Raw genomic sequence first — 9,586 nt, forward strand, 5'->3', positions numbered from 1 at the left:
GTATACACCCTATCAGCATGCAGCAAACGGACAGAGCATTTTGGAAAATGAGACATAGCATTTCAAGTAAAATTATGTGGGTTCGAAAATCTCATTTCAGTCAGAGTTCTTAATTAAAAAACAAACAATCAGCAAAGCTGTTTTCCTCAGCAAGAGAAAAATCAATCCAAAAGTGGATGCCCTCATTTCTATTTTTTTACTAATACATAAAGCTGTCAGGGAAACATACAGCTGAATAATAACAGTTAAGCCATTAAGCTTCGGCTTATTCTAAAAACTAGAATTATACTGTGGCAATTCAGTACTTTTTGGCTATCGAAAGGTCCCCATGCTGTCAGCAGGTATTTGCAGCCCTACATCATAACAAAGCCTGTAACCCACAACAGGCCCCAATTTCCTGTGTAAGGTTCTGCAGAGGTGGGTTTGGGCATTGCCCAGGCCTTTCTAGGCTCGATTCGGTCAGACTTATCTTAGCAGGTAACTATTCCACCTAAGCCAGGTTTAGTTCTATGTCTAAATTAGACGTAGCGTTTGGTTTTTTTTTTTAAAGTGATCATTTGCTCCATTAATGCAATCAATTACTCCATATTTTTTACCATTTTTTGACCTGTTGGATGTGGAAAAAAAAGTCAAAGCAGAGCAAGCAGCCATGCTATGGAGAGGCAAGTGCTGTTTGCAGAGGTGGCCAAGTAACTCCTGAGACACCCATTCAAGAAAAACAAACTAGAATTCCTAGAATTCTTTCTTCCTAGAATTATAACTATATGTGACTTACTAAGAAATTTGCCTTCAGCTCTATGGAAAAACATACCAATTCAGCTATTTTGTATTAATTTTACAATGTACTTTGCTATTTCATCATAAAAACGTTACTGCTGTGTGTGCAGTATGATTTTACATGCAGTATTCCTACAGCAAATACTTTTAAGCTGCCCTCTGTCACTTTGGAAAGTTTCAAAAATTAAATCCACAATTATTTGTTACCAAAAAAAACCCTTGAGGTTGACAGCCCAAGGATTAGGAGGAACAGCTGAGTGCAGTTCAGGTGAGAAATTAAGCCTGTATAGCTATGGAAAAAGAATGCAACATAGGAGGAAATTTCAGATGGAAAGTCTCGGTTTGGGGGAGTCTCCTTACAGAATCACAGAGTCATTTAGGTTGGAAAAGACCTTTAAGTTCATTCAGTCTAAGCTATTGCGAATTAAACTAAAGGAAAGGGTTTAAGAACACAGTGAGGTGAGTAGTCTTGCTTTGCTTATCATACCATGTTTCAGGTTCCCCGGCAAATCCTTCCCAGGGCTACTGGGAGCCAATTACAGGCGATGAATGATGCGCATGTAACCCTAATGAGTATTTCATGCTGGAAATGCAGCCGGCCGAGAGTACCTAGCCCCAGTTCCTAAGCAAGGTGTTACACAGTTTGCTGTGTCTGGATTTCAGTCTTCTTTTTCATAAGTGTAGAGATGTCAGATGGAAAGCATCAGGTCAGGTCAACGCTTCCCAAGTAATTAAGTGGTTTTAGGTTTTGTGTTTGGCTTTGATCAGGGAGGCTCCATCTAAAGCTCTTAGGAACGGTGTGACCTCCGTACCTTAAGGGAGGATAAGACTGCAGTCGGCCTTCTGCTCATGGGTGCTGTCATAGTCCCTGTGATGGGTGTTAACTCCCTCCTTTATCATCAAATTACCATGCAAAGTGACCTTTTGAGGCATGCAGGATTTCCAGCTGGAGACAGATGTTGGCTTTCCCTCTAGCAGGATATTTCAGTCGATGTGTTCAACCAGGTGTGCTCCTGCTTCCGAGTAAAAGAACATGCTCACAGTTTTCCCTTGATCAAATAAAAAGCCCTGGGATAATCATCTGAAGAGATGATGGTGATAGCTAATGGTTTTAGTCTGCATCAGAGACCTTGCTGGTGCGATCTGAGCATACGTCAGGATGGAGGTGAACTGAACGTTGCTAGGTGCTTCCCCCATTTTCGGAGGCTGTCAGACAATGGAAAAGCATCCTAAATCTGGGCATCCGACCCATCCCCATCACTCACAGTGGTTCATTTCTGCCAAGTGACCATCAGGTTGCCATGCAGAGCAATTGTGACTCTCTGTATTTTTTGGCCTGAACTTGACAATTTTGTACAACGACAATTAAATTTGTTGTGGGTTGTTGACTGAAGATTCCAGGCCTTATCTCCCATTTCATGAGAGGAATTAAACTGGTATCAGGGCTGTAACAAAGCTGATTCTGCACTATGGCCATTGGTAACCCAACCACATCCCTGAGAAGAAGCACACAGACCCCCTGCCTACTCCGTGGGCTAACAGGGCTAGCTACCAACCTCGCACAGCCACGCCTGACACCACAGCCTTCCTACTCCTGATCAGGTTGGAAACGGGACTCTATCATCTAGGGGCTTGGAGAGACTGCCTGCAAATGGGAGATAGCTGCCCCCATAGCATACAGGGGATGCAAGGATCTCACCTAGTCCACAGGGCTGTAAACTCCTAAAACAAGGAGAAAATGGAAAAAAAATTCCTCCTCTTGTGGGGCAGGAGATTTCTATATAGGTGTGAACAGGACTAAATGACTTACAAGACGTGGTCCTTACGCAGCAGGAGACTTGACCATGGATGTATGCGAGGGATACACACAACCACGACATGGTTGAGGTAGCAGGGTAGCTGCAGGTATGCCGTGGCTCTGGAAAAAAGCAGATAGCTAACAATGAGCTTTCACTGAACACCTCACTTCCAGAATACATCAGAAAACTGGGTTCAATGTTGTTAGAGCTGAATGAGAATCAGCAATCAGAAAGGTGAACAGTTACTAGTTTTATCTCATGAATACACATTGTGAGAGGCTTCCTATGGCAAATAGGACACTTTTCTGCTTTTTGTAATGAGTGCTAGAAAAGTTCAGGTTTGTTTCTCTTAGTGCCACTGTGAAAGCTATACATATTCCAGAGATACATATGCCTTAATCAGTGCTTTAAGTGCAGCTTCTGTACCTATTAAACATTCATGTAATGCAATAATCTCAAGTCGGAAGGATGTTAAAATATTTACAGGCCTTAATAAATGTTTAAGATGCCATTTCTGTAGCAAAGAGCAGACCTGGACTTCCTTTGAACTGATGAACATTTCCATGTCTTCCTGTGTCTCTAGTAAGACATGCAAATATGGAGAACATGGATTGCAGAGGTATCCGCAAATTCCCGTCCCGAATGAAGTCAACAAGGCACAGGAGATGGCTGAGACACCATGCAAGGGGCAGGGCGAAGGCTCATGGAGCAGAGAGGGGGTAGCTCAGTGAATACCTTTGGATGGGTTAGAGGAACTGTTGCATGGACAATTTTTCTTCCCTAATTTTCAGCCAAGTCTTACTATGTACTGGCAGCACAGCGGGTGTCTCGGTGCCGGCTCTTCCAGCTACAGAGCTGTCTGAGGTGAGGAACCCCACGGAGCCACTGCTGCGTGTTCAGCACGGTGCCAGTCCTATGTAGTGCCATATTCTGTTTAATGCCAAGGCTGTATAGTCAGGCTTGGCTCAAAGCAAGGGATTTAGGTCTCTTTAAGGGGCGAGTGTAGCCGTAGCTCATGCCCGCCTCATGCACAGAGATATGGCAGCTAACAGAGCCAGGTTTCATGCTCTTTGGCATGGTAACCTTACAGCACTTTTAACAAGCCTTTAAAAAAAACTGAAGCAGCTTTCTAATGTGGGGATAGAGCAAAGGCCATCTGGAAATGAAACCTAGGAATGAGAGTGTCTTTTTGTATCTGAATTTGCAGCATTTTAGATCTTTCATTTTGCACAAATGACGTGGGTTTTGTAAGGGCTCTGTGTTTTGGTTTTTTTCAAAGGTCTTAATGTCTTCTGTTACAGGGGACAAATGACATGCGGGTTTTGTAAGGGCTCTGTGTTTTGTTTTTTTCAAAGGTCTTAATGTCTTCTGTTACAGGGGGGACCACAGTGTCCATGTGTGACAGACTGACACTGCCATAGCACCTAGTGGCCTCAATGGATTTGCTCTAAAGAAGCAGCAATGGCCATCTCAAAGCATGAAGATGCTGAATGAAATTAATGAGATGAATGAAACAGAGAGGAGTGATCAGCCAACCTTCATGTATTGCATAAATACAGAGCTTACTTACACCTCCAAACCATCTACACTTTTGTCCACAAATTCAGACAATCTTGGTACCTGAGCTGATCTTAGTTAGCTACTGTGGCCAAGCTTAAGGAGCTAACTTCTATCTTGGAAATGCTCCGAACTCCAGAGATACTCTTCTAAGTGAAAGCTATCATTCATCTCCCTAGAACTAGAGACATGCCTAAATTTTCCTAGGTAATGAGTAAGAATTGGCTCAGCCTTCAAAGTAATTGAGATGAAACATATTTGAATGTTTCTGCAGACTCTTGGATACTATAAGGAAATAAAATAATTGGTTGCGTCAGCACAGGGAAAAACATCTGCTTAAAAAAAAAACCAAAAAAAAAAGGGCTTTGGACGACCTAAATCTAAGCATAGGATGAGAATTCATAGGAAAGTAGTCTAATGGATGATTGCTTCCCAGGTATAAGAGAAGTATTTTTGGAAAATAATTTAGAATGTCAATCTTGTTAAAATTATGTTCTACTATAGACAGGACATGGCAACAATTTCATTAATCAAAACTAGGAGATGACAGAAAAAATTAGTAAACAGACAAAATCTTTCATAGAGCCTGTTTATAGTAAAACTTAGAATGTAAATCTGAGAACTCAGAGATAATAAATCTCAAGGAACTATTCAGAAGTCCATTATTCCCAAAGATATTTACTATATAATTCATTCAGGACCCTATTTTACTTGCAAAAGCAGATTTAAAATTATTCAAGAAAAGCATTTCCCTGACCTCTCAAGACTTTTAGCAACTCTTGAAGGGGAAACAACCTCCCAAAAGAGCAAGTTGAAGATGCAAAATAAAGGAAGAAGGAAGTTTAAGGTAGAGTTTGAACTGAGAAATGAAAGCATTAATAGAGAACCATCCTGAATATTAAATAAACAACTAGCAAGGCTTGAAATCGAATTGCATTTTTAGCTGCAGAAAACCTAAAGTCCATCCAGCTCTGCCAATGCTGAATGACTAAGGGGTCCACTGCTGCTCTTGGGCACTCACCCAGAATATGGCAATATCTCGTATATTTACTAAATATGTTGGTTCTTAGCTTTAATTGTGAACTATTCATATTTTGTTAATACTAGAATCCCTGGAGTATCCATTCACAGCAGGCATGATGATCAAATTTTCATTGAATTCAAGAGAAATATTTTCCTTTATGACTATCAGAATGAGGCTTTTATGACAAAACACACCTCTTTGCTAGTTCTTCCTCCTCACCTTTATATACAGAAAGCTGATTTTTTAACTTTGAGTATATATGGGAAAATGATAATCCAAAAGATAACCAAGCAACAGGCTGACTTGATTAGGGATGGGTTAGAGAACACAATTAATAGAGTGTATTGTGTCACAGAAAATCTAGACAAAAAGAAAAATCCTGCTATGAGACTTCAAATTGCTTCTGGCACCTTTGGTACTATTTTTGGACATCATCTTACTCTTTTTAAAACAGTTTATAATTCAATTATCAGATTCTACTGTCATTTTCTGCAGCTCTAAATAGACTGTATCTCCTTTGCAGTAGCAATTTTACCATAATAATAATAATTAATTTCAAACACTTCATTTCACAGAGTATGTATACTACCGTTTCCTAATGTGTGTGTTCTGGGTTATTCTTGGACTTAAGAGGGCTTTTCATGATGCTCAGAACTGAAAGGAAATAGCAAATCCATTAAAAAGATGATAGATCTTATTTTGAGTCCTGATTCTGCAAACTATTCTGCATTTATAAAGCCTTAATCCTCATGCTGTTTTAATCTTTGTATAAGAAAAGTCTAATTTAGTGGGCAAATTGTAAAAAGAAGCGAAATTAATTTGGTGCTCAGCAGTTTCTCATCAGCACTCTAAAAGCCTCAATGAAATTAATATATTAAACATGGTAGTGGAAGAGGATATTGCAAATTTAAGCATCACAGATTGAGGCAAGATGTACAGTGATGCTATAAAACTCAAAACATTGATCTAAATACGTTAAAAGAAGAATACTCCCCTATATCAAACAGCATAATAAAGCTGTAGACCTACCTATATAATCACTCTAAAAATAAGTTGGAGCCATTCAGTAACTCACTAGAGTGCAAATATCATTTCAAGGCACTACACAGAAAAAAAAAAATATAATACCTATGGTATGAAATGCTTCTGATTCAAAATTTTGAAGCTGCATTCAGCTGTCCCCTTTCATGCATGCTCGTAGAACAATTAAGATGGTCACTAAATCCTTTGGAATGGCAAACGGCACACATTTCCAATAATCTGCCCCTACATACCCTTGAGAGATTTCTGCAGCAGAGAAAAAAAGTCTAGACAGTAAGTCTGGCCAAGCAAGAACACTCCGACGGGTACTCAGCATCAGGCAACAAACAGTACCTCATACGGGCTCCTGGCTGGTCCAGCTCATCAGCAGAAGGAAAACAGCACAAGCAGTTGCAGGAGGAGCTTAAAGGTGACCTGCAGCTTGAAGGAGGTGACGGAGCCAATATTAGCAAGAGTCAGATATAGAAAATGCTACCTGCTGACACAAAAGCAAACAGATGTGAATCAGCCCTAGGCCTAATTAGGCTGCAAATTGTAAAGGAAGGCATGAAAGAATCTTCTAGCAGGTGGAGTGGAGGAAAACACTTAAGGAATTTTAATATAAAAACTAATCATTTTATCTGCAAGATTGTAAGATACGGCTGTTTGATAGCAAGAGACAAAATAACACCTCAGGATGGTCCTTTCAACTGTATGCTCTGAGCAGTACAAAAAGCACACAGTTTGTCTCCAGTAGAATTTTTGGTAACATTTCTTACCCACAAGTGTTTAAAAAATCTAGTTGACAGCATGCTACAGATGTTGACTTGACTACAGTTAAAATGGTTTAGGGAGTACAGCTTTTGAGCAGGTGATAGTCTCTGGTGTCCAAGTACTCTTTCATGCCTTCCCCCCCATTATCTTCATGTAGTAGGATAATACTGCCCCTGAAACCTGGTGGTAAGAGCCTTTATACCTTATAACAGTAGGTACAGAGTTAGCAAACCCTGTTAAGTTTTTAAATGCCCCTTCCACATAGGAATCAACCCCCTTCCCATATCATGGATTATTTACTCCTTGCCCTTCCAGATGCCAAGGTTTTCTCTGCTTTAGCAATGTCATATTTCTTTCCCCACTCAAACTCCTCTTTAACTATCTTACTGAGAGCATTCATTTTTTCTCAACTTCCATCATTCCCCAAAGTATCTCTTTTTCCAACTCTTAACCAACAGGAGTTTCAACAGGAGCTATGTTTTTCTTCCCTTTTTCCCAAGTTTGGCTCTGCCTTTTTATTCTTTTCTCCAAATAACTTCCTTCTGTGTGCTCCTGACTCCCATAATGAAAGCTGTGTGAAAGTCTGCGCCTCTTTCTTTCCCACACTATGGATTTTGCTCTCTCAACCATGAAATGAACTTCCCGCTTGAAGCACCAATTTTTTGCATTACACTTTTCTATAATCTACTGTTTCCATGCCCAGATTATTCCAGTCTGTCAACATATTTCCCCTTTTCAAATTTCACAGAATTTGTCCCATTTAACATTTCTTCCCCAATTCTGTAATGTAAATACTCACCCATTTGTCAGCAGAGTGTACCAACAGTCGTGGCTTATTTATTGGGAAAATATTTAACACACTAAGGACACTGCCATGATTAAATACTACAACACCCTCACGCATCAGATAAGCACAGATCACAAGTATCTCAAAGAAATTTTAATCTTGCAATTCATTAAAGAGGACTTTAAATTCCAGTAACTCTAATGAGAAAAGTGCCTGAAATGGTAGCTCAGTTGATTCAGGCGGCAGTTGTATCAGAATACAAAAAAATTGCATCTACATCTGTACCAAAAATAAACCACCATTTTTGGGGGAAAAAAAGAGAGTTACATCTGAGTCCATTTTAAACAATTTAATAGGAGTATTTCCCACAATGCCACATACAAGAAACTATTTTAAATAACATTAATACAAACTAAGAAAAGTCAGAGAACCTGAAGTTAGAAAGATTTCATCTTTCTCTCACATAATAAAAGACATAATACATATGATTCATTCAAACAACTGTATTATTTAACTGTAAGAAAAAGCTTAAATAGAAGTGTTTAAATGAGGGAGCTAAAAGTCAGGCATCTAAATCCATGTGTAGGCACTGAATAGCTGGTTTAATTTTCAGAATTGCAAACACTTTCAACTTCCACAGACTTTAAGGTGACTGACACCTATAGAATTCCCATTAACACTTAGCCACATAATTAGTTTAATTCATCTGAGTAGGTCCATCAAATTAAAAGGGAGGATTTATATGCATAAATCACATGACTAACGTCTACAGGATTACAAAGTATGCAGATATATGAATTTAGTTGTCTAAGTCTCAAATTTTAAAACTTTCAATCACAGCATTTAAAATACGAGTGGTTTATTAAATTATGCGTCTAGGATGTTTGCCATAGTCTTTAAAAACATATGCCGTGAGAAACTCTCACTAGAGTTTAAAACAGAGCATTTCGTACATCTTTTCAAAGCGGCAACCAGAGTCCTCATGATGAACGTATTAGTTGAAATACTGAGGTACACAAATAAGAGAAATTATTCTGAAGCAGTCATTTTCCTTACTGACCATATTACTTCCACAGTTTGAAAGCAAAAATCCTGTTAGCAGACACTTCTGCTTAGAAATGGATGACACAGTTCTGAACTCGTAGAAGTTTGTGTAACTTCCTAAGTGCCTATAAATCATAGAATCACAGAATGGTTTGGGTTGGAAGGGACCTTAAAGACCATCTAGTTCCAACCCCCCTGCCATGGGCAGGGACACCTTCCACTAGGGCAGGTGGCTGAAAGGCTCATCCAGCCTGGCCTTGAACACTTCCAGGGATGGGGCATCCACAGTTTCTCTGGGCAACCTGTTCCAGTGCCTCACCACCCTCTCCGGGAAGAACTTCTTCCTGATATCTAATCTAAACCCCCCTGCTTTCAATTTAAAATTCAGTAATCTTTTATACCCCAAGTTTTAATCAGGGATCAATATTTACATTTTAATCAACACCTCTAAATACTTGAGTAAAATCAGGATACTGGCCATCACAACACCATTAATATCAGTTAGTTAAACATCTTTTCAGTTGCTAAATGAAAATATACTTTCCAACATAAGGAGTTTTAATCATTCATCCATTATTACTGATCAGGTCATTGTCACATTATTTGCTTTTACTATTCTCTTGTTCTAATAAATCACCACAGCAAAATAATTAGGTTGCTTTTTTTAGCACAAAGAAAAAGGGCTCAGTCCTGCAGACAACTTCCAAGTGTCTAATTCTATAAATGCTGATGGTCATATTAGTATACATAAACCAAAATGTTTAGACGATCAGGGTTCAAATCACCATAACATTTATGATTGGT

The sequence above is a fragment of the Eurypyga helias genome, unplaced genomic scaffold (assembly GCF_000690775.1).
Source record: "Eurypyga helias isolate BGI_N326 unplaced genomic scaffold, ASM69077v1 scaffold4155, whole genome shotgun sequence".
In the NCBI taxonomy this organism is placed as follows: domain Eukaryota; kingdom Metazoa; phylum Chordata; class Aves; order Eurypygiformes; family Eurypygidae; genus Eurypyga; species Eurypyga helias.